Below are 26,651 nucleotides of genomic sequence, written 5' to 3'. Positions count from 1 at the left end.
GTCAATATTCCCATCGGGCAATGTTTTAAAGCAAAACGGTCCGCCTAAACATGTTTCCTTGTTCTTTTCAATCGCGAGCATGCTAGCCTCAGGAAACGAAAGTGACTCTTCTTTGTTTGTTCGTACAGTGCGACTTGACACCCAGGGGCGTGCCCAGAACGGAATTTTAATCGTTAAGTTAATATATATATTCACGCAAAAATTATAACTCAAATCGTTAACGCAACATTTTTCCCGGCCATAGTATATAATATATATAAAATAGTGCGAGCCTATTCTTTTGGCTAGACATGTACGAGCACACCTTTTTAAACACACTATAAAACAGCAATTGAGATAATTTTTTGAGTGCAGAGGAAACAAGCAAGGTCTATCAATCTACCCTGGTCATATCCCTCGAGAGGGGTGACCGACAGCAAGACAAATACATACACGAAAAGAAAGAAAGGAGAGAAAAAACAAAAGTACCTTGAATTTGGAAGTTGACATGGAAGAAATCACCCTTTATTTGACATCAAAAGCTAAACCCGGAAACGTCTATTTGCGTAATGACATATCCCTTGAGCTGCCCTTCTTGTATGAATATTTGCCATACAGTATATACCAGGTTATTTGTTCGTCTCTAGGCATGTAAACGATTCAATCGGATTGCTCCAGAAATTTAATATTCCGTTTCCAATCTGATTAATGGTAGCATGTAAATGTAGTGACTCTTCCAGTTTTTGCTACTTAACTGGAATTTTCTAATGCTAATCTATGCAAACATTGCATCTCCACTTATCTATTGCCTTCGACAACTTCCATGGTACGAATTTCTTTACCATGACAACATAGGTGGAACTTTTTGATTAGTCAGTTAAGCCTCTCCTGCAAAAAAAAAACTAAGTGAAACACACGCCTGAAAAATTTTGGACAAAGAATAGTTCCTGTGTTTGATATTGAAACTACAGTAGATCTTAATTTTTCACCATTGTACTCTTCTAGCCAACCGTAGTGTCTCGATTTCCTTTCCCCAAACATGGGTGTGAGGACCCAATAGTGTGCGAGACGCAAGTTCCCTTTTTATTTTTATTCTTTTTTTCTGCTAAGCCGTCCTTGCAGCATGAATGGGGAAATGAGTCACTCGGTTGCCAAGGAAGTGAGAGCGCGTGCGGTCGACGGTTTCAGTCGGCCTTCGATCTAACTCTCGGGTCTGTCGATTATCACGTCTGTCTGGTAAACAAATGGTAATCGAAAAAAGGATGAACAAAAAATATTGGTACTGCGTTTTCCATTCGGATTTTATTATTAAACGTAAATGTTCATCATATAAACGTTCATCAGAAAATCACAAAGATTATCAATACAATAATCCATTGGTATATCATGGTTTACTTTTGTGGTTTTGCTGCTTCGCAGAACTTCATCGTCTATAATCTGTGCATTCTAGATGAGAAATTTTAACACCAGAGAAACCTCAATCACGTTTTTGTTAATTTCAAGTAGGCGTTTGACAGAGTATGGCAAGCGGCTTTATGGGCCACCATTTGCAAGTACAACATAGGCCAGAACTAGTTCAGACCAATGGACCACTGTATGTCGATGTTAACATTGTGGTACTGATTAATGGTACCATTTGGAGGTGTGAGACAAGGTTGCATTGTCTCCATTTTTATCCAACATCTTCCTGGAGAGGATCATGTCCGAAGCACTGGAGCAACATGAAAGTACAGTGGGTATTGGTGGACACAACATCACTCACCTCCGTTTTGCCGATAATATTGTCCAATAGGCAGGAGATAAACAGGATCTCAGAGATCTGGTCAATCGGCTGGACAAATCATCAAGCCTACAACAATATGGAATGGACTGGTGCCAACTTTGCCACCACCCAAAAATAGGCCAGGATCTGTCAACGGTAGATAAAGCTGTCCAAAGTTGTGTCCTCATTATTGCCCCGACAACCAATGGGGTGAGTGTGAATTCGGATTGACTAACATTCGGTTCGCCCGCCGTTGACCTGAGCTTCATTAAACTTTTTCTCTTTTTCCAATTGGAAGCAAGTATTATAGACAGTTGACACCAAATTGCTTGGCCGAGGAACGGTCCATTCAGGTTTTACATGTTGGCCTTGTCCAAACACACGAGCAGGCTTTGGAAAAGCCGGCTGATAATAATCTTGATCCTTTGAATCAGATCCGTTTGAGGAGAAAAAAAGTGTAACCTGCAGGAATCCAGTTTTTGTGGACCCATATTGCTTAACCCCCAAGGCATTAGGCAATCTAATCTGAACAGATGGTATCAAATTATGATCATTTTGAGGATGCTCCATGAAAACTAGATGCGGGGCTTAAAGCAGCCAACGTTCGACTAAATTTCACTTATTGAACGCATGTCCTCCACACACACTAATCAAACTTGGCTTAGTGGTTGCTGCATGGTGTAATTTTAGAGACAGAAGACCCAGAGAAACCATCCAGCCCTTGAAAGACCAATTAATGTTCATCTGTTTAGTATTAATTTATTATCAATTATTAATTCTTGATGTTTTTTTTGATAATTTTTGATCCCGTTTTTTTGTAAAAAATCAAAAATATTTAGGGGGTTCCAAAAGTCTTGGACACTTTTTGACATTGGATATCTTAAGGATACAAAAGCACATCTGGTAAATTCAAAACATGTGATGGCACTTTTTGAATGGAAGGTTTAATGTGAGCACCGTTTATCACATGACACACATCAAGCCGATAGTCAAATTCTTACCAACATTGCATGGTCAATGGTTGCAACAGCCTCTGTTATTTGTACCTTCAGCTCATCCACGTATTTTTGCATGGACCAATTCCTTCATAAATGCCCACACAAGGAAATCTCATGGCATGATCTGCAGATCTGGGTGACCAGGACATGAGATCATGATCTTTCTTCCCAGATCGTCCAATCCATCATTCTGGCAGTGTTGTGTTCATAAACCATCCAACCCTAAGGTTCCCGTGTGGTGGTGCTCCATCATGTTGAAAAATTAAGTCGCCAGACTCTCTCTCACCATTTACCAGTTTTCCTGCATGTTGAGGTACGTCTCACCATCGACTTTTGCTCTTTCAAAGAAGTGGTCCGTACACAACTTTCTTTGACATGGCACAAAGGATGGAATATCGTTGATGCTCAAGAACTTTATGTGCTCGTGTGTTCTTGTGTATCAGAGTGTTAAGCTTGTTAACTTTTCCATTTACATGAAATGTCGCCTCATCACTAAAAACAAGCTTGTTGCCAATTTCGTCATTTTCCATCTTCTGTTGCATTGCAATGCAAAAGTCCTGGCGAGCTATTTTATCAGTGTTCCTCAACTGTTATACTAAGAGTAGCTTGTAAGATGTCATGAGCAGTCGTCTTCTTAAGACAAACCCAACAGTTGTTGGAGGACACCGAAGTTCCCTACTGGCTCTTCTAATTGTTTTGATGGGCTCTGCTTTAAAGTAGTTTGAACTTGTTGTCTTCTAAAGTTGAGGGGCGTCCGGTTCATTTAGCTGGGCATAAGCACCCATCTGTTATGAATTTATCATGCCATTTCACTATGGACTTCCTCAAAGGTTGCGCCTTTCTGATTTTTTTTGCCAAATACACTTTGAACAACAGTCCACGATACAGTTTTTTTCAAATCCCAGCACACATAATGCCTTATCTGGTTGAGTGAATACCATTATTAGGTCTGAAAAGAAAATGAAAAAATCAATAGCCTTACAAAATACTTCATGTAATTAGCTTTAAAATGGCACAACTTTTATCTTACTACCATTCAGAGTTAAGAAGATATGGGGACTTTAAATGTACCCAAGACCTTTGAAACACTCAGTATTTGAGAACAGTGGACATTTTTTATCATATGTTCTTGTGTAAAACCTGATTCGACCCACCCTCGTCCAGAAAATTGGTAAATTGCGTTTGAGACCCCTTATTCAGGATATGATGAACTTTGGTTTCAGTGCTCTTACTTTTTTAAATGTCAGCAAAGAATGTAGATCATTTTTGTGAAAACATTGCCTGTCCAGTACATAAACCTTGTTATGATGGCGACAACCTTCCTGTTTGGGACATTTTTGGCAGTGGAGGTTGCAGTCAGCCTCTGGCAACAGGGTTGAAAACTCCTCTCGGCCGCAGAAACCTCTCGAAGGCTCCCGCGGTCTCCAGACATTCCAAACTGTTGGACTGTTCAAACAACTTCCAGCTTCCTACACATTCCTCGCCATTTGACGGCAAAACATAGAAGGTGGCCTTTCAAAAGAAACGCTCAGACAGGACCTCCATTCAAAGTCTGCCGCGGTACGATATTTTGAAAGGTTTCAGAAGGCGACACGAATACACCTCAACAACCGTTTTAGTCAAGACAAGGATGCTATTATATGTGAATCCTCTGGCTCCGCCCTCTTCCTAGTCAGCCATAACTCCCAGGAGTCATTCGAGGTAACGAGATCAGCCTGCTCTGGTGAGGTCATGGCTCCTGGATGGATGACATCTATGAGGTTTCAATGCATACAGTGAGCATATTTTTTCAATGTTTAAGCTGTTTTTCCAGTGTTGAGTGGAAAGTGTAGAAATACTTTCCTTCAGGAAATGATGGAAACTGGATTCAGCTGTTGTGCAGCCGTTCGCTTGTACTTCACACATTTTGTGACGTTCACTCAATTATTCTTGTTAAAGTCCTTGTTAATACTTTGTCTTTTCATACAAGTGTGGCAAAAGGCACCAGTGGCATTTGGCCTTAAAGCGACAGTGTGTCGTATTTGGTGTCTCCTAGTGGTACCAAAACAACTTGCATTTTTTCAGTATTTTTGGAATACTGGGCAAAGTTACATAAACTCACATCAATGTTGATTTCTATAGAAAAAAAAAAATCATAGGTTGAGAAGTTTGTATTTTTCACTGGAATTCAATCTTGGATCGGCACAATGTTCTTCCGGCATTCTGCCGCCGTGCATCGCTGGACTTCGATCGTACCAGACAACACAATGCCATCTAGTGTTCAAATATTACAAATTGGGGCTGTAGATGCTTTACTGCAGGGGTGTCAGACTTCTTTAGCACAGGGGCCACATGGTAGAAAAGTTTTTCACGGGGGCCGAACTAGTAAATTCAAGGCATAAAATGTGTGCCCTAGCTGGTGGGGGTCTTTACAGAGGTTTACAATTGAATGATGATTCAGAAATGTAAGAGCTTTATAATCAAATATCATTGATTTTTTTTCCCTTCATTATTTTGATTTACTAAGATTTAATCTCTCAAAGTATTTACTAACTGTGTCCATCCATTATTTGCACCGCAAGGGTGCTGGAGCCCATCCCAGCTATCTTCGGGCAGTGGGCAGGGAACACCCTGAACTTGTTGCCAGCCAGTCGCAGGGCACACAGGGACATACAACTCACTCGCTCATTCACATCAAGGGACAATTTGACTGGCCAATTAACCTGACATGCATGTTTTTGAAATATGGGAGGAAACCGGAGTGCCCAGAGGAAACTCACGCAAGCATGGAGAGAACATGTACACTCCACACAGGAAGGTTCGATCTCATGCCTTTAGAACTGTGCCGCGGATGCGCTAACCACTGCTCTGCCGTGCTGCCCTTATTAACTGTGTATTTGTAAAAAAAAAACGACAACAAGCAAAACAACAATTGAATTAATTTCCACTACAGTTTATTTAACTCACGGTAACTCAAGCAGACTGGAAAGGGAAAAAATGGCACATGGCAAATTTAAATTTACAGGGTTCCCCCAGATCCTTCACGTCTTAAAAAGCATTGAAATAATTATTGTAAAAATAAGGCCTTAATTGGCATTAAAATGTCTTGGAAAGTCTTATAAATGTGAACACATGAATAAGATTTATGTTACTTTGAACTAAAAAGATTTAGTCATATTTATCAATTGTCTTTTTTTAATAATTCACCCATTTACTTTCGTAGCAACATCGCGTGGCAGCAATAACTGAACTTATAGAACGGTGATGTAGTTTCAGAGCAGACACTTGTCTTAGGTCTACAATACACATAGCAACTTCAAGTAGTGATGTTTACTTTGGATCATGGGAAAAGTGTACATTTATTGAGAAATGTCTGTTCGCCGAGTGTTTTTCTCCATGGCTAAAAGCTGTGCCGTGTAATGCGTGCAAGAAATATTTTTTTTTTGTTTTGTTTGTCAATTGCGTTTTTTTTTTTTTTTTTTTGCTGACTTGTTGAAAAAAGTCTTAAAGAATTGAATTTAACTTGCCTTAAGCTGTAGGAACCCTGTTTAAGTCAGGAATGTTTATTCCGGCACTGTCAATTTCTGAATATGTAAAAATAAAAAAAAAGGTTTTTATCAAAAATGTACAATTCTTTTTAACTTCATACAAACCACTGTTAAAGGGCATTGAAGGTGAAAAACAGCTGACATCCATTCCTGTTTAATGTTAACGACAATAATTTGCAGTATTTTCCACCTTCAGTAGGCGGTGCCTAGTAGTTTGTTCTGACGTAATCGCCCATTTACTGCTAAAATTCTTATTTTGTGTTGATGTTGTTTTTTTTAGCAGTATGACAACTTTGGCAAGCATGTCTTTGTTCATAGCTCCCACTTTGTTCATGTTTGTGATGTTTCTGGTGAGTTGGTTCAAATGTAAAGCTGCATTTACTCAACTGTTAAAATGTTTGTTTGCAAATCAATGAGCTGTGTTTAAAGATATCCCTTATCCGTGGTTATAATTTGTCGGCTAGGCGACAAATGAAAGCTGAATGATAGTACTGAAAAACAAAGCTCAATATTTGGCATTGGCATGTTTTGACTGATCCGGCCCACCTGAGAACATTAACTTTGGATCCGGCCTCCGAGCCAAACTGAGTTCAATGTGCCCGATTTAAGACTTTTGTTAGATTTCATATATATTATAGAACGGAGCTAAAGCTACTTTGAACTTCTACAAAGATACCCAGGTGCCGATTTTAATTCTTCCCCCCATTTATTGCTGCCTTAAACAGCGCGTATGGGTGTTTTATTGTAAGTAAAATATCATCAGGGTGGGTTTCCTAATTGCTCTCTGGTTGATTACTGGTAGTAATCAAATACAGCAACAGTGGGTGCCTGTCAAGTGACGACTTGCTTTGGCGACATCCAGTGGGCATATTTAAAACTGCAAGTCAATTTATAGCTCATTTTTGTCTTGTGCATCTCTCAGCGTTGTCTGGCGGGTCAGATAAAATGATGTGGCGGGCCACATTCGGCCCGCGGGCCATGAGTTTGACACAAATGGTCTACTGTGTTGGCATCAGAGTTAGGCAGCTGTTATAAGATGAGCTCGCTCATCATTGTTCTTAAAATATTTACAAGAATTTAATCCTCTGGCACGCATGCTATCACATCCTTGTCGCTAACCTAATTTGCACGGCAGTGTGGAGCTATGGAAATAATAAAGGTGAGGGTGAGCTTTTGGTGTCTATTGTTGGGGAGGTTAAAAAAACAGCTTGTCTATTTTAAACAAAAGCCAGGCCCACATCTCATTTTATTGTGTATCTTAAGCATGGCAAATGTTTCGTAGTGCTGGCAGTCACATATTTTGTGAGGCTGGCCTTCATTTTACTATATTCTATCTCCGTAGAAATTTTTGGAATACAGCGGTAATTTGTTCCATGACCGAGATCGTAGCTCGATTTGCCCTTGTAGTGTGCGTATTTTCCCGATATGAAATGATAAAAAACGTATTGGCCCATTCCTGACCTCCCAAATGAACCCTAAATAGCTATTAAACACATCTTCATGATCATTACAAGCACATTCACACAGTAAACATAAAAAAATACAGTCCTAAGATTTTATTCATGAAATGTGAGTTTATTATGAGTCGCTGTCATGATGATTTGTGCATGGTATGGGATGCCATTTGAGAGGTAAATCTCATTTGCTCTCTAGGTTTACTTTAAAAATGTATTCAAATACACTTACTAGTTACCTATTGAAAAATATAATTTAAGTATTACAGTGGGACCTCGCTACTTCGCGGTTCCACGTTCGCGGGTTCAGAGCTTCGCAGGTCTAAAAATATAATAATAATAAAATAAAATAATTTAAAAAAATTATATATATATATACAAGTATATATATATATCTCATCTCATTAGCCGTACCGCTTATCCTCATTAGGGTCGCGGGGGAGCTGGAGCCCATCCCAGCCATCTCCAGGCAGTGGGCAAGGAACACCCTGAACTGGTTGCCAACCAATCGCAGGGCACACAGGGACAGACAACTCATTCGCTCATTCACACCTAGGGACAATTTGGACCGGCCAATTCACCTGAAATGCATGTTTTTGGAATGTGGGAGGAAACCGGAGTGCCCGGAGGAAACCCACACAAGCACGGGGAAAACATACAAACTCCGCACAGGAAGTCTGGAGCTGGATTTGAACCCACGACAGGTTCCCATGACATGAACTGTGCCGCACAAGCGCTAACCACTGTGCCGCCGTGCTGCCTTATATATATATATATATATATATATATATAAATATAAATATATATATATATATATATATATATATATATATATAATTAAGCATTTTTGAAGGGGCGTTGCTACTTCGTGGTTCCACGTTCGCGGGTTCAGAGCTTCGCAGGTCTAAAAAATAATAATAATAAAATTAAATTTAAAAAAAAAATATATTTTTTATTTTTGTAGGGGCGTCGCTACTTCGCGGATTTTCACTTTTCGCGGGTGGTTTTGGTCCCCATTAACCGAGGGATTACTGTATACCATAATATTTCTGTAATGTAACTTGATTACTTTTAGATACCAATACTAAATATGCTCATAAAAGACAAACAAACATAATGAAAATAAAGTTACTAAATTTTAGTTAAGATAAATGAACAAAGTAACCTTGAAAAATGATTTGAGGAAAGCAATGTCAGGTATTTGCTTGCAGTTTTACACAAAAGTGCTTAACTTTCAAAGTTCATTATGCAAAAATAAAACTATTTCACATGGCAGATTAGCTATGCTTGGTTTTAGTTTACATTAGGAACCAAATATTGTTTAAAACACTCCAACAAACTCTGGGATGTCTCGTGTCCAAGTTTTACTCGTTTGAAGTGGGCATGCCAAACCTCTTGACAATACTCTGATTTACTATGCTAAAACGATCTCAAAATATAACAATACAGTGATTGTAGAGTGATTTGGTACACCAAATAACTGTAAAATACAAAAGGAAGACAATTAATAATATTTACTAAACGTCCTGTACGCATCACTAGCATGCAACTGCGCTGCCCTTACAAAACTGCAGGCTAGCTCCAATTCAACATAATGAGTGCCACATTCAAGGAGAAATAAAATGCAGAAAAACCGAGAAGAGCTTTTACCCGCAACAGGATTGGCCATCTGTACAATCTGCGCAACAGATCGGAACATAACTAGGACATGCGCGCCTCATCTCTCTCTGTCTTAAGTGTCAGTGATTGAAATAATGATACAGAATTTGTCTATCAAGGCATTATTTATATGTAAATATTGATTCAAATACAACTGTAATACTTATTTTAACTAATGATATCTCTATTTTCTTTCTGTAACGGAAAACAATCTATTTTTTTGTATCCCAATTACAAATCTAATTGTGATATGATCTAAATCCAAACCTGTTGTTCTCACATTCACAAGTGTACTCTCACACAGTCATAACCAACTCTAAAAGTATGCGTAAGAAAGTATAGTCGTGTATATGAGAGAGTACATTATACATTCAACTACACACACACACACTTCTATACTCTCTCACACATACTCATATACTGTTATACACACACACTACTATGCTTTTACGCACAAAGTACTATACTCTTTCTCTTTCCCTTTTTCTCATTGTTTTTCTTTCTCCTCACTCACTTTCTTTCTTTCTCTCACTCTCTTTCTTTTTTCTCTTTCGTTCTCCTTTCTCCCTCTCTTTCTTTCTCTCTATTCCTCTCTTTCTTTCTCTTTCTTTGCTTCTTTCTTTTGCTCTCTCTCTTTCTCACACCTAGTGTAATGATTACCTCACTTCTTGTTGACCCCACCTCAGTGTTGTTCTTTTTTGGGTGCTTTCGGTAACCAAGGCAATGCTGTGTTTATATGTTGTACAGTTCGACGTCAAACTGCTCCCAGTATATAGTAGTACAGGTGAGCTAGTAGAGTAATGTGTAAGTAAGGAGAGGCTGTAAAATGCAAGTAAAGAGATGCGAACTGATACTACAAGTACAACCAAGAGTGCGGAATCAGGTGCCAGATGGTGGGAGGTGCATGCACAAACTGGACCGAGCTGATGGCAGTGAGCAGTCTCCAGTGGTGGCCTCTGGGACTGCTCATACCTTTGATTTACCCTGATGTCTAAAGCAAAATTTTTGTTTCAAATGAATCTCGTCTAATGAAATTCTCGTGTGTTGCTCGTATAAAGAGGCAAAACTGTAACTTTGTTGTCCTCACGACAATTTATTTATTGCAATAACTTTAAAAATATGGTAAATCGACATTGATATCAAATTGTTTGATTTAAAACATGTTTTTTATATCTTTCAACCCCGATGACTAAAATGTGCTAAAGTTGAGCCAAAATATCTTTTTTTTTTTTTTACCTCTTTCTTGAGGGGGGATTCATTTCAAATGTTAAAATAAAGGTCTAACATTAAACATCCGGATGCTTTAATTTCCATATAATAAGTAAACAGTACACTACTTCCTATATACACACAATAAATAACATTTTTTTTGCGTGTGTTTGTGGTCATTTAAGAAAGAAAATAAATGCTAAATTAATTACAATGAGATCCCATTAAGCATGAATCTAAACAAGAATGCAATATATTATAAATCCGGCATGTCGAAAATATGGCCCGCAGGCTGGATCTGGCCCGTTTGATGATTAAATCCAGCTTGCTATACATTTCTGAGTATGTCAGAAAAAGAAGTGTCTCTAGGTCATTTCTATCAAAAGTTATATATTTTTTCAAATAGATTCCAACCACCCCGCGACCCTACTGAGGATAAGCGGTGCAGTTAATGAGATAAGGTGGATTCCAACTAAATGCTCTCTCCTGTCGCTAGAGGGCAGTGTTGAGTTTGACAAGCATGGTGAGTTGGTTCAGGTGTAAAACTGCTAAAATAGCCTCATATTGAAAAAAGCTAAACATTCGGCGTTGATATTCTTTTGGAAAGTCTGGATCCAGACCCAAAGTCAAACTGGGTTTGACATTCCTCTTCTAAATATCAGTAGTGGATATATTGTCATGTTAAACTAGTAATCAACCACAAGGCCAAGGCATTTACTTTTTACACACTATGTCCAAAAGAGAGCGGTAAATACGAAACAAATCTAAAGTGACGGGGTCACTTGAACAAAGGCAGAAAGGACTACTTGTAAGGAAAAAAATAAACACAGAACTGAGTTGAAGAACTAGCATTGGAGTCAAGTACACAAAAAAAAGTTAAAGCGGACAGTTTGAGACATTGAGGCACTTCAAGTGGCACATGTTAAGCGCAGCAGAATGCGCGTTCACGCGAGGGGGGGAGGATTTTGCAGCGGAGTCGAAATTGGGCACTACAGCGGCAGACGCATGCGCAGAGTAGCATCAAACGCTCGCTTCTTTGCAACAAAAAAAAAAATGACACTGAGATAGAGGCTACCGCGGCGAACTCGTTTGACTTGATTGATTTGCCGTTTCGTGATAGTCGGTGTATACCGGAAAGTACCCATAATTGACAAATTTGCGTTTTTCCGTACAGATCTTGTACGTCGTACACGTCTTAAAATGCATAAGAAACGTACTTTGTACGGCAAAAACGTACAGGCTGACAAGTATGCACTTGTCACAATTTCCGGGAAGTTGACAACATCAAGTTTTTATAAAGGCATAGCATGTTTAAAATCAGGGAAACCGTCAGAAATTCAATGTTAATTAAAAACCTTTTCTGAAGACTGTTGTTTTGAAATCCATGATAAAAATGTTATACAAATACTAAAAAATCGTATAAATTGACAGGTACGTATTGTATCTGCCAGTGTTTCATGAGAAGAGATTAAAGCATATTAATTAAATGGATGTGAATAGGAAGATTCCACTGTAATTGTGTTTGAACAGGAGCTTATACAAACCAAATGTACTTCTAATAAGAAGGCAATTCATTTGTTGAGCTAATCACGCTATGTCATGATCACCATCAAGAGTATTGCTCTTAGCAAATTATTCCACCTACACATAATGTGCAAGCAGATTGGTTGTCAGTCATTTTTTTTTCCTTATGATTGAATAATAACCGCTCTCTCTAGTTCAGATAAACCGGAGGTCAGCAACCCACGGTTCGGATTGAAAAAGATGAGAAATATATTTTTGTATTGTGTTTTTTCTAGCAAGACAAGTATACTCAAACACTTATGGTTTTCCAATGCTGTGAAATTGTGAAGAATAAACAAAACATTTCAGCCAAGGGTGTAACTATGAGACGAGAGGGAAGATCAGCTGGTACGAATAGACGGGTGCGAGGTGATTGGTTTGACAGCCACTCTGGTATATTGCTGTAAAAAGACAGGATACTGTCTGTTGCCTTACACGCGGTACCATAATATATTGTAACGTGAAGTCATGCTTTCAGGTTTCAACTCCTGCCTAGAGAACTTATCTGCAATGCTAAACTCCGTCGCTGCTCTACCCCGCTTCGTTGCCTCTCCTGTCCTGTCTTAGGGCCCGGTCACACAGCCATTTGCGTCTGAATCACGGCCAGAAATTTCTGCCTGTGAAGCAGACGATGTTTGACGCTTTGAGATCGCCATCTAGACGAGATACAGCAGTGCTTTACACGCGGTCGGAAATCCACACGCGGTTGGCCGTGCGAAAAAGTTTTGCGCTGCTCAGAACTTTAGACCACGTGTAACCGCGGGGAGGCACACGAGGTAATGACGCGGAACGACGTGCTCTGGCCGCGGCCAGGGCGTGGTTACACATGGGTAGGACGCGAAATTTCAGCGGGTTATCGTGGGTGGAGCACGGTCATAGCATGTTTTGCGCCTGTATCGCGGTGTTATTACGTGAAATTAGCGTGTTACGCGTGTGACGGTCAAACGCCTTTCTCCGCGTATATACAGCGCGATTTGCCGAGCACACGTCAGTTGTGCTCGAGGCGTCAAGGGGTGGACATGGATCCCCGTCAGCGTAGTGACCTCGTCTTAATCCATTTTTATTTCTTGACCTTTTTTTTTCATTTCATAACAAGATAATAAAATAAAAATGAAAAACTATCACAATAATAACATATTGGCTTCTTCGGTGCCATAGCTTGAAATCTTGATCTTCACGGGACTGTGTCTTGAGCGGTTATGATTTCTACAGCCCGGTGTTATGCCGAGAAATGCATCCCCTCGCTACTACAACCACTTTTACCTCGTTTTATCTCACTTTTAGGGAATGTAATGGCGAACATATAACCAAATCCACTTCGTCTTGCATTTGTTGGGAATGTAATACAACATAAACCATTCCGTCTTTGTTTTTGTTGTGAACGTAATTGAACGGTAATGCACACCGTATATAAATCACTTTTGAGAACTGTTATGCACTCTACCGTAAAGCTTATTATGCAGAAATAAGCTTTATGGTAGAGTGCATAACAGTTTCAATACGAGCGATTTGAATAGAAAAAGGCAAAATAAACATGTTACCTGCTCAAAAGTGATTTGTATACGCCGTGCATTACTGTTCGATTACATTCACAACAAATGCAAGACGAAGTGGTTTTGGTTATATGTTCGCCATTAAATTCCCTAAAAGTGATATAAAAGTGAGATAAAACGAGGTAAAAGTGGTTGTAGTAGCGAGGGGATGCAAATCTCGGCAAGGATGCATTTCTCTGCATAACGCCGGCTCGGCAGCTTTTATACCCGTGGTCCACACGAGAAAATGACGCGATGAGGAAGCGGAACAGTCGCCGGCGTCTGTTTTGCGGGCATACCACCGATGAACAGCGGGTTGGCCAATTTTGCGCATTTTCCATCGCGGGCAATCACGGGCAAAAAAAAAACGCAAAATTTTACCCGCGATACAGACTCAAACGGCTGTGTGACCGGCCCCTTAGAAGAGTTGTGCGAACCAAAGCTCTGCCCCTTCAAGGAGGCAGTGTAGAAAACCAGCCTGATGGCCATTTTAAACAAAACGTCGGGTGTGTTATCCGCTAAGGAGTCCAAAGTTAAAAAGAGAAGAATAACTACACATAAATCAAACTTTAACCCTATTAATGTGATTGTGTTTACATTTTCAAAAGGCTGTTTTATTTCGATGAATGGATGTTGCGTTTCTTGCATTCTTTTTGTTGGCCAGATTATGTCCATCCCATGTCGTTTTTTTCAATTCCTCAAAATCAAGGTAACGTCAAACGTTGCGTTTTTTCATTACTTTTCTTTAATGTTATCAAAGAAACCTACTGTAATTTATTATTGATATGAAGTTAAACTTGAGGCAGTTTCCGACTGGAGTAGCTACGTACGTACGTGGTGAATCATTTTCCTCAGAATGCCCTTCATCTAAACTCAGTCATCTTGATAGTATGTAAATATAGCTAATATAGATTCACACTGTACAGCATGTGTTGCATTCATTATAAAGCTTTTATAAGGCTTTTAATTTTTGCTGTTGTTTTTGGTCCAATAATGGTTCTTTCAACATTTTGGGTTCCCAACCCCTGATTTAAACATCTTGTCAATCTTTACCCCTTTCACCTATTTATGTAATTATTATTTGACTTTTGAGATTAAATTCCTTCCTCTTACACAAAATTCCAGCTTTCAATGATTCACAAAATTCAAAACATCTGGGGAACTATTTTTATATTACAAAACTTCCAGTAATTCCACATTTTCCACATTAAAAAAGGCGAGGGTGCGGGAGTCATTCCCGGCTTGAAACTGCTAAGCTCATCAGACCATTTTTTGTGAGCTTTTTTTCCTTATATTCGTAAATGAATACACATTATTTTACCAATATATGGTCTATTCAAGGGGTCTCCAACCTTTGTTTAAGCGGCTACTTTTTGTAAATAAGTAGCTCAAAGGGTCCACTTTGATGTAAATTTCCTAAATAGCAAATTGGCACGATAGTTTGCTTAATAGGTAGCTTGATAGTTGGCCAGAAATGTAAAATGCTAAAAGGGACCTAGACGGCTCGCTAAAAGAGTAAAGGCCTATCTAGATAGATAGCCATGTAGAAAGCTATAAAAAAGATGGATGGATCAGGGAGTTCAAAACTTAGCTCGATGACTAGAAAAAAAGGTTAGCTAGATGGCATGCAAAAAAATTTAAAAGTTAGCTGGATAACTTGCTGAATAGCTAGAAAGGTAGGAAGATGGTTAGCTAAAAAGGTAGCCAGATAGCAAAAAAAATACTTCACATTTTGTGCTCATTGCCTTTATAAAATCCATAAATTGAAATTTACTATCTATTTCCTGTAAAACGAAATCAATAAAAACATATAAAAAATGTGTTTAATACATAAATGGATTATCATTACATTCTCTTAATTAATGGCTTGAAAATTATTCTCAATACTTGAATATTTTTTTGGTCCATGAAGCCTATAAACTGTAATTTATGTATTTGAATTTTTAATATAACATATGAAATGAAATGATCTGCATTTATATATTTTTCAAGTCATATGTGATTACAATGTTGTTGCTATGTTTTTACAGGGTTAATTATTAAAATAGTGTTAAATAGAATCAATCAATAAAATAAAATAAAAAAATAGAAAATCACAATGACCCAGCACAGGTAAGGTATTTTCAGAACATGTCCGCAGGAACCCCAGTTGTCCTTGGGGGGCACTCTGGTGTGTGACCTCTGGTCTACTTCCATTTTTATCAAGGATTGGTGGATCGATCCAAATATCAAATTATTGATCATGAACGAGTACTTGGATCAGATCGATACTATTGTCTCCTAATCTCTCAAAATAGGTAGGCTACTGTCTTCTCATTTTAACTATCTCCATGAAAATTTTGTCACCGTGTCGTATGATTGTAAATACATTATAACTCCCAAATTCGATCCAACCGTGTTTTTTTCTTTTGCACTTCTATTTTGAATATTAAAAATACTGTGCAAAGACATGTACCGTATGTTCCTGACTATAAGGCACAACTGATTCCAGGATGCATCATCAGAAAGATTTTTTTTTCATATATTGGGCAATTCGAACTGAGATTGACGTGAGGTTAGACCAGAAGAAAAAAAAACACATTTCTTAGAACATGAATATTGTACATGAATCAATTCATAAATGGTTACTGTATGTATGAGCATTGCATTGTAGTTATACATTTCTGAATGAATTTAGCGTATTTCCGGCTGTATAAAGGCACGTTAGATCATAATGTGCACTTTCACATCTCTGTCAAATTACAGGTTTTTGGGTGCACCTTTATAGTCCAGAAAATACAGGTATTTACGTATTCTCGTTGACATTGTTATGCAGTATTTGTATTTTTGTTACATTTCTCCATTTTTGTAGGACTCTCAACTTTTTTTTCTCAAACAGTTGTTGGTGAAACATTTTATTTTTTTATACTGGTAAAGGTTTGTACATCAAATAATTTACACGACTTGCACTTCATTTCCAAAATATTTTGACATGAAGATATTCTAGTCGTTATGTTGACCTTGTTCTATTAGTATTTTCAGTACATCACGGCTTTCTTTTGGTTTGACTCTTGACTTTTGTTCTAAAACAGAAGTAATACAAATAGTTTTATATTTTTTAATTCTGATGAAGTTTGCTTAGTAGTTATTCAATGGAAAAATTGGAAATTTTTAGGCTGTTGAAGAGTAACTACAAAGTAACTCAAGGGGGAGGGTTCAATTATTCAATGATCATGATATTTCCAAGCAAAAAGTATCTGATCGCAATCAATTAATATTACCATGTATTTACCGGATCGATACTAAAATTTCTAGTATCACCGAGCCCTAATTTTTTATGGACGAGCTAAACCGTTCCATCTTTAAGCAGTCTTAGCCATGGGGTTGCTGAATTCGTACAGTCTGCCTTTTTTCAGATGTTTTTGTTTGATACATGACGGAGCAGAAAGTTCTGTGCGATAATCAGGAAGTAAAAGATGTTGCTCAGAACAAATTAGATAACATCAGAGGAACATCATTGAGATTGTCTCTGGAAAAAAAAGTGAGATATCAAACAGCCACCCTCAGCTCTGTAATGATGACTCACTGCTGACGAGATTTCAGCCACTGCTTTCATGACATGTGTACTAGACGAACGGCTACATTTGCTGGTGGTTAGCATCTTCTGTATTATTTGTAATGTTATGCATCCATTCATCATCTGAACCGCTTGTCCTCAGTAGGGTCGCCAGGGTGCTGGAGCCCATCTCAGCTGTCCGCGAGCAGTGGGCATGGGAAACCCTAAACTGGTAGGCAAACAGTTGCAGGGGATACTGAGACACAATTCACTCGCTCATTCACAGTTCGGGATGATTTGGAATGTGGTAGGAAACCGGAGTGCCTAGAGGAAACTCGTGCAAGCACGGGGAGAACATACAAACTCCGCACAGGAATGTTGGTTGCTGGATTTGATCCCATGACCTCAGAACTGTGCGGCGGACGCACTAACCACTCATCCGCCATGCAACCTTGCAATGTTACGTCCTAGCTTAACCTGTAAATGATGCCTACATTTCAAGAACTTGAGATGTTATGTGTCCCATCAACCTATAATAACAAACTAGCAAATACAAAGTGAGAATAAGATCACAATTAAAACTAAAACCCCCATTGTACATTTGTACATTTTGAGTATTTCAACCCCAATTTGATGAAATGGTCCCTTTACAATCATATAGACCAGAGAGATTCGCCCACCCTGTTCTAAATCAAAGCAACCTCTTCTCCTGACGTGTTTTAATTCCCGTTTTGCCGAACGCCATCGTCGCCCTCTCTTGTTTCAGTCTCTCTTGGAGCCATCGACCACGTTGTCTGCTGGCGTCCAATTGCGCTGCCTTGTTTGCCACCTCTTCCTCTAGTCTCTTCTGGTTGTCACGAGATTTGATCAAGAACAATTTGATATCTTTGCGGAGGTAGTCCCTTTCGCGCTTCCGTCGGGCTCCCGCTCGCCGTCTCTCCTCTGCCAAGCACTTGGCGGCCTCCTCTCGCCGTAGTTTTGCGTGTGCGCGGGCGTCTTTCCTCTCCGCATGCAGCCGGTTGGTCAGGTTCTCCACCTGCTGCCACAGGGGATCGTTGGCCTTCCGATTTCGCTCTAGCTCGGCTGAGAGCTCTCGGACTCTCTGGTCCTGGAACGCTAATCTCGTGTTCACCATCCATAGTTGTTCTCTCAGGTCCTTCACCTGATTCACCAGAGTAACTAAAAATCTGTTAACCACAGTCTGGAATGCATTTCTGTAGAGCTTGGCCACACCTTCCCACAGTCTGAAGATGTTTAGGCAGAAAGCCATGCTCTCCCTCGTTTTTCTGGTGTTGGCCTTTTTCAGGTTGGTTTACTGTGGGTGGATCTACTTTGAAGTCCTTTTTGAGGAACTTTGTGAGGTCTTGGAACAACAAAATGTCGCCCTGGCAACATTGAAAACATCATAGGAAACTAAGGCTGGGAAGATCGATCCAAGTATCGATATTATCTATACTGAGCAAGTGCTTGAATTGAATTGATACTCTTTTCTTTTGATCAATACCGTCTTCCCATTTTATCCATCACTAAAATAATGTTGTTGGTGTACCTTAAGATTATAAATTTATTTAACTTTCAAATCTAATCCAAATGTTCTTTCATTTTATTTGCACTGCTGATTTTTTAAAATATTGTGCGATAAAATGTACCTTATTTTACGGACTATAATGCGCTCCTAGTTTTAAGAAGCACCTTTTATAGTCCCCCCTTGTGAAAGATAGTTTTTAATATATACAAGGCACATAGAACTACAATGCATATGAAATTAAAGCAGAACATTTTAATTAATAGAACATACATTTTAGGCAGTCTGGTTTCACAGCTAAAATGAATCTATTAATTCTCAAATGGTTACAGTATGTTGAAGCATTTTATTGTAGTTCCGCATTTCCAAATGTATTTTCCGTATATCCAGCTCTATTAGGCACACTAGATTATAAATTGTACATTTGAATTGGTCAAATTTGGGGTTTGTGAGTGCGCCTTATACTCCAGAAAATACAGTGATTGAGTTGTGCTCGTATAGAGGTTCTACTGTATCTGCCCTATTCAAATATACGCAAAATTAAATTATCTGTGACAAATTGTTTTGCAAGAACACGTCTCCCAGGTGCTGGACACCAATTTTGACTTGATTAGAAATTGGTAAATTTATATAGCACTTTTCAAGTCAATGAAGACTTCCCAATGCGCTTTACAATGTGCTTTCCCCTTTTACACACTAACTATAACCGATAGCAGCATCAGCCATGCAAGGCGACTACCTGCTATCGGGGGCATTGGGGATTCACTGTCTTGCCCAAGGACACTTAGACATATAGCTTGGAGGAGCCGGGAATCGAACCTGCGAGCGCTCTACGTCCTGAGCTGATGCCACAGTATCGGTACCTGTATCACCCTTTTAAGCTACCAACGACATGGAATCTGAAGAGCTGTAAAGTGCCATTAAATAATAGCATATGTTGGGATTTAAAATGTTTAAATACCAGTCTGGGAGTTTACTTTGTGTGGTACAGTAGACTTCATTATATGACAATACTCCATCCAGAGGTTGGTTTTGCAGAGTACACTGCAACAGGGGAATAAAAGTTGAACTTATTTGGAAACTTCCACTTGCAAGGATAGTAGATAAATAGATAGATAGATAGATAGATACTTTATTCATCCCCGCATGGAAATTCACATTTCCAGCAGCATCCCTAGCGTCGGCATGTGTGGCCATATGAGCTTGCTCTGTCCACTCCACGCATTGGCCCGGTATTGCAGTACCTCCGGGAACGGTGCATTTGCAATGATCGCAGCAAGGCTTTAGGGCTAGGACCTTAGCTTGGCCTTTTGACTGAGAGTAAGTGTCCCGGCTCCTAGGCTTTGTAGCGTATTATGAACTGACCGATAACGGATAATGGATAATGAATAACGAAGATAGATCAATAACCCTTAAAAACCCCAAAACCCCCCTGTGCTGAGAAACAATACAATGATAAAGCAAAAAGAATACAATATACAAATACCCAATGTGATGTGCTTATACCCACTGTAGCGTGTTCTATAGAGTATCTAGATAGTGCTACACAGAATACATATTGCAATAAAATTCGGTAATATGCAATGTAGGGGGTGTGGTTTAATGTGGGCCTTTACTCTGCCGGGTGGAGTTAAAGAGCCTCATGGCATGAGGAAGAAAAGATCTCTTCAGTCTGTCTGTGGTACAAGACAGTGACAGCAGTCTGTCGCTGAAGCTGCTCTTCTGTCTGGATATAATGCTGTGTAGTGGATGTGATGAATTGTCCATGATTGACCGCAGCTTTTTCAGTGCCCGTCTCTCAGCTACTGTTGTCAGGCTGTCCAGCTCTGTGCCCACAACAGAGCTCGCTTTCCTCGCCAGTTTATTGAGACGAGAGGCATCCTTCTTCTTGACGCTGCCTCCCCAACACGCTGCCGCATAGAAGAGGGCGCTTGCCACAACAGTCTCATAGAATATTTTCAGGAGCTTTTTGCAGATGTTGAAGGACGCCAGCCTTCTGAGGAAGTCGGCTTTGACCTTTCCTACATAGAGCTTCTGTGTTGGCAGTCCAGTCCAGTTTGTTGTTTGTTGTCCAGTTGCACACCCAGGTATTGCTTAAATTGCCTCCATATTTTTAACAATTGTTGATAGGTTACGGCCTTATTCCCTGGTTAGGGTAACGATACATTTGTCCTCTATGTATTTTTTGTTGATCAAAGGCTTCCTTTCCACGGTTCTCGTGCCTTTGCCTCTCTCTTTAACATCACCCCGTGGGACATTAAGCATTATATAAATATAATATTGTAACGCCAGATCCATTACCCATAAAACTGATGACCCGGAGCTACAAATCGTGGAAAACCGCTACATTTGTGACTCTTGTATTTTAATCATCATTAAGACCTGGCTCAAGTTGAGGATCCTGGATGCTAGTGTGCGGCTAGCCAGCCGCTCTCTACGTCTTTCTTACACTGAAAGAAGAACTACTGTCTAATGATGATTAAGACCATTTATTCAACTACAATGTATGTGTTGTGTTTTTATCTGTATGCCTAGAGTTATTTTGTTACAATCCCATATATTATGTTACTGATGTCTAACAACAGTTTGTACTTTGCGGACATTTTTCGGAGCGCAACTCCGACAAAAAAAAAGGGATTACTGTTTTCCCATATAAGGGTAGGCGCACAACTTAAAAGGAAACCAAATCGTAGGGATTATTATAAAAAGACTTATTTGTGCTTCTATTCAATCTTTTACCACATTTCCTTATTTCTCCTTGGCCTTTTGAATCAAGAATCTGCGAAAGCGGCGCATGATAGCTGTTTTGTTTAGTGAGCGTGCAAGTGTTTTTCAATTCCAAACTGCATTTGAGAAGGAAATGGCCCCGACGTAATTTAATCAGGGCTATTTCAATATCGAATTTCTGTCACGGCCGTTATTCTATATGCGTTACAATCTCAAACTCCATCGGAGTCAACAACTGTCACTCAAATGACCAAGGGGCTGTCGTGGAAATCAACCGCTAAATACGCTAATTCATCAAAGCGGTTGTTGATAACGCGCATCTGTTGTTATTATTACAGGCGCTGGCATTTGAAATCAACACTGATACAGCGTTGCGTTAACATTGTTAGTGCTTTAACGAGGCTAATTCAATAGTGGTATACAAGGCTGGGAGAAGGACAAGGGGCTCTAATCGAATCTGCCAGCTGCATTACTGCACTTTTATCAGTCATTTGCAAATGGAGAAGCATAAATTGGTATGGAAAGGTAGTCCGAACCTATAGCAAAGCACACTGTCAGTCGCCCATTTTGTGGAAAATGACACTCAGTTTACAGTGTTTCACTTTTGTGAAGAATAAAACACTCTTAGTATATTAGGAAGTAAAAGGGTTAACTTTCCTTAAGAAAAAACATAAAAATCAGGGGACGCCAAAGTGTTAACTCCCTAAGAACACCTGAGTATCCCGCAGACCGGTTTTGAAGAAAAGACCTGCCATGTGTCAAAGCGATTTTTGACTATTTTTAACTGGCAATCAGAAGCTGCCGCCGTCCCCAGCAGGCTGGCTTTATGCCCAACCGCTCCACAACGGACCACATCTCTGCCGTCCGTTTGCTGATAGAAAAGACCCGTGAATTCCGTAAAGATCGCCATCTATATATCGGATTCATTGATCTGAAGGCCGCCTTTGACACTGTCTGCTACTCTTCACTGTGGAACATCCTCCAAGCTCTCAGAGCACCACCCAAGATCATAGCCCTGTTCAAGCTGCTCTACAGCAACGCAGAGAGCTGTGTCCGTATCAACGGCATTGACTCCGACTGGTTTGCTATCTCCAGCGGCGTTCGCCAAGGCTGCGTGGCTGCTCCCGACCTTTTTAATTGCATCATCGACCATCTGATGTTCAGGGTTAGTGAGCGCATCCCCGGAGTGTCTTTCGGCAACTACCACCTGACTGACCTGGAGTATGCTGACGACACCATCATTCTCAGCACTTCCTACAGCCAGCTGAGAGACGCTCTGGGCATTTACAGCGAAGAGGCAGCGCGGCTTGGCCTGCAAGTGAGTTGGACGAAAACCAAGTTCATGTATGTCGGTGATGGACCAGATCCACCTCCCATCCAAATTGGTAGCGACATTGTAGAGCCTGTCAAGAGCTTTGTATATCTGGGGTCCATGGTGACAGACAATGGGGACCTAAAACCAGAGATTCTCCGCAGAAGAGCCCTGGCAGCATCTGCTCTGCAGTCTCTCTGGAAACCACTCTGGCGGCACCAGACCATCGCACGCAAGACGAAGCTCCGCATTTACAACCTCGCCGTACTCCCTATCCTGCTTTATGGCTCAGAAACATGGCCCCTGAACGACACCCTGGCCACAAGAATCGATGGTTTTGATAGCAGGGCTCTCAGAACCATCGAGAACATCAGATGGCCCCAGCGAGTCTCCAATAAAGAGCTCAGAGCCCGCACGTGCCAGCCCCAAGCATCTTCCTTGGTCGCACAACGCCGCACCCGCTGGTTTGGCCATGTCCTTCGTCTACCACCAGACCATCCGACACGAGCCATTCTCCAGTTTGACCCAAAGGCCGCATGCTGGAGACGACCACGAGGGAAACCCCGCACTCGATGGCTCGACGTCGTTGCGGGCGACCTCCAACAACACGGAGTTGCCGTAGAGGATGCAGAACAGCTGGCACAAGACCGCCAGCATTGGAAAAACCTGGTTCATCTGGTCGGCTCAACGCACAGGGACGGGACCCCCCGACCTTCGCTGGAGCAATAAGTAAGTAAGTAAGTAAGAAGAAATGGGTCAGGTCATTTTTTTTCCTCCTATTGTCCACCTCTGGAGTGACCGACCTGATTACTTGTTAAAGATAGTGACCCTGGAAAAACTGCCCTGAAAAAGTAGAATGTCTTTCTGGCCTACTCAGCAAAACCAAAAGCTTTTTTTTGGGGACAGTTTTCACATCTGGGGTAACCTACCTGACTGCCTGTAAAAGATGATGTCGGTATGCAATGTTGTTCTTGCCTTGGAGAGTGGAATGTTTTTCTGGGGGAAAAAAAATGCTGAGTAAGCAAAAACAAAAGTGCTGACGTGACTCTTTTGTGGTATTTTTTCACATGTAAAGAAAAAAAAGATTTAGTTTTTGATTTATTTAGTTCAGAAACTATTAACAAGCTTCCGGTGCTAAAGGTCTACCAAAATAATTAGTTTCTATCAGTCTCTCTGGTTCTTTCATCCATCCATCCATCTATTATCTGCACCGCTTATCCCCAGTAGGGCCGCGGGGGTGCTGGAGCCAATCCCAGCTATCTTCGGGCTGTGTGCAGGGGACACCCTGAACTGGTTGCCAGCCGGTCGCAGGGCACACAGAGACAAAAAACTCAACTCGCTCATTTGCACCCAGGGACAATTTGAACAGGCCAATTAACCTGACATGCATGTTTTTGGAATGTGGGAGTAAACCAGAAGAAACGCACGCAAGCATAGGGAGAACATGCAAACTCCACATAGGAGGGTTTGATCCCGTGACCTCAGAACTGTGCCACACACAACCACTGCGCTTCCGTCATTATTTCAGATTAGGAAAAAACTTCAGAGTCTTACTTTTCAAAAAAGACCAATACCGTCCACCAAGCGGAATTTATTTTACTTTAGGCACGTCTTGTATTCGGATTTCAGGCGAATTTCACACGAATGATTTAAAACGGGTTCATAAAACCAGAGAAATAGAAAACGTCCTTAATATGTGCTTGAATTTGGCCATGAAAAAAGGTGTAGGATCGCTAACTTTTTAAATCTCCCTAAAACTGAGATTTATGGCATGTGGGCCAACCAGTCGTGTTAAAATCCAAGGCCCCCTCCGTACACACCAAGCTGGGATTTTTGGTATACTGTTCCACCCGCTGTGGCTACTCGGGAATCCAACTGGCTGAAACGTGAGCATTGAAAGAGACACGAGACGTTCAAGGCATTTGTTCACGTCTGCCTTTTTTAACGACATGGTGTCGAGCCCTTTTGAAGGTATCTGAGCACGGGCTGAAAAATGTGTCTCCTGGCTTTCCCTTGCAGAGGTCACCCATTGTCTCTTATTCAATGCCAACACAAAGAGATGCTATAAAACACGCAATGTGCTGATAGCAAAAGGAGCTCATTGGCTCTTTTGCATTTGCACAACATAATCTTTTAAACCTAGGTAGTTTTTTGACCCCATCTGATATTAAAAAAACAGATTGGCCTTTGTTTTGAAGAACAAATGAGCAAGTCATTGGATTATTTTTAGTATTTATTCACTCAGGAGAAGAGTCTACTACTATTTTCCTGACTATGTGTAGCGAAAGAAAATTCTTTCTATGATGGTTTGGTTACGTGATGTAAACTAGGATTTCTATTTTTATTTGTATACCCTGCCTTAACTGTGCTCGCTGGTGATAACTAAAATGTAAAGGTTCTGCATTTATATAACACTTTTCAAGTCAATGGAGACCTCCCAAAGTGCTTTACAATGTGCTTCACACTTTTCCTTTTACACACACTAACCAATAGCAGCGTCAGCCATGCAAGGAAACTACCTGCTCATCGGGGGCATTAGGGATTCAGTCCCCAAGGACACTTCAACATATAGCTCGGAGGAGCCGGGAATCGAACCTGCGACCTCTTGATCCCAAGACGAGCGCTTTACTGCCGCCTCTAGTGCCTTGTACAAATATTGTCTTATACAATAGTAGAAATAGGTGTTTTCTTCTTCTCTGCTGAAACGAAGCATCCATCCATCCAACCATTATCTGCACCGCTTAGTAGGGTCGCAGGGGTGCTGGAGCCCATCCCAGCTATCTTATCTAACATGAGGTTCCATGTTTATTCGTATAACCCTTAATCACAAGGAGTCTCGAAGGGCTGCCCAGACCACAGATTATTACAAACCAGACTATTATTACACCATCCCCAGATCTAAAACCTACATGATGGCAAGGGAAAACTCAAAAACCTCAACATGAGGAAAATGAAAAAACCTTGAAGGGTGTTGTTGTTGTGTTTTCTTTTTTTCTTTTCAGTCATGTGACAACATACATCACAGAATAATCAAATAACCTGAAAAGAAAAAAGTGATGACCAAAGGCTTCTTTGAGAACCGTTCCCAAAATAACTTTGGAAGCTTCTTCAATCAATCATATAAACAAATGGTCATATCTTACATCATTATTACAATCTTTTGTCAATCCATTGAAAAAATGACTACATTTTGAATCCCGATATATTAGTACTTTACAATTTCTGAAATTACTATTTCAACATCCCCCAATAAGCAGGTAGGCGCCTTGCATGGCTGACTCCCGATTGGTGTGTGAATGGGTAAGTGTGAAGCACATTGTAAAGCGCTTTGGGAGGTCTTCATTGACTTGAAAAGCGCTATATAAATGCAGTCCATTTACATCCTTCTACTCCTCAATCTTTAACAACAATTTAGTCCATAAAACCTGTTACAAACACACATTGTCATGTGAAAAATTCTAAGTGGGGATTGGAAGTGCACCAAGAGTGACACACAAGAGCCAGACCTGCTCAGGTGAGCGCCCGCTCTGCCCCTCTTTTAGCGTTTTTGCAGTTCAGAGGTTGCCAGCCCCGTCAAGGGTATTCTCTGGGGTTGTCTGTTCAGTGCAAAACCAAAATGGCAACTTGGTGTTATTCACACCGTAAGCCTTCTCGGCGTTATTCGCACCAATGTTGCTCTGATGGGCATACTGTGTTTACAGGTCAAGCTGGAAATCAGTATTGTATCTTCCTGGGAGGCCAGTTCACGCTCAACACTAAGCCTGCCAAAGGCCCTGCACCCACACCTGGTGTCACACTCCCTTTAGTCATGTTACCAGAGACTGATTTCGTTGTGCATTTCACATGTTACTATGACATTTTTTTTCATT

General features: G+C 40.4%; 1 protein-coding gene across 3 annotated transcripts in view; it reads left to right on the top strand.

Moving 5' to 3' along the window:
• Positions 1-26,651, top strand: part of adcy7 (adenylate cyclase 7) — a 105,133-nt gene that overhangs the window by 17,814 nt on the left and 60,668 nt on the right. The gene's annotated exons all lie outside the window — the stretch shown is intronic.

This window comes from Urocampus carinirostris, chromosome 4 (genome assembly GCF_059441175.1).
Source record: "Urocampus carinirostris isolate Australia breed hairy pipefish chromosome 4, RoL_Ucar_1.0, whole genome shotgun sequence".
NCBI classification, from domain to species: Eukaryota; Metazoa; Chordata; class Actinopteri; order Syngnathiformes; family Syngnathidae; genus Urocampus; species Urocampus carinirostris.
The sequence above is the reverse complement of the archived record's forward strand: the minus strand, read 5'-3'. Positions and strand labels throughout refer to the sequence as shown.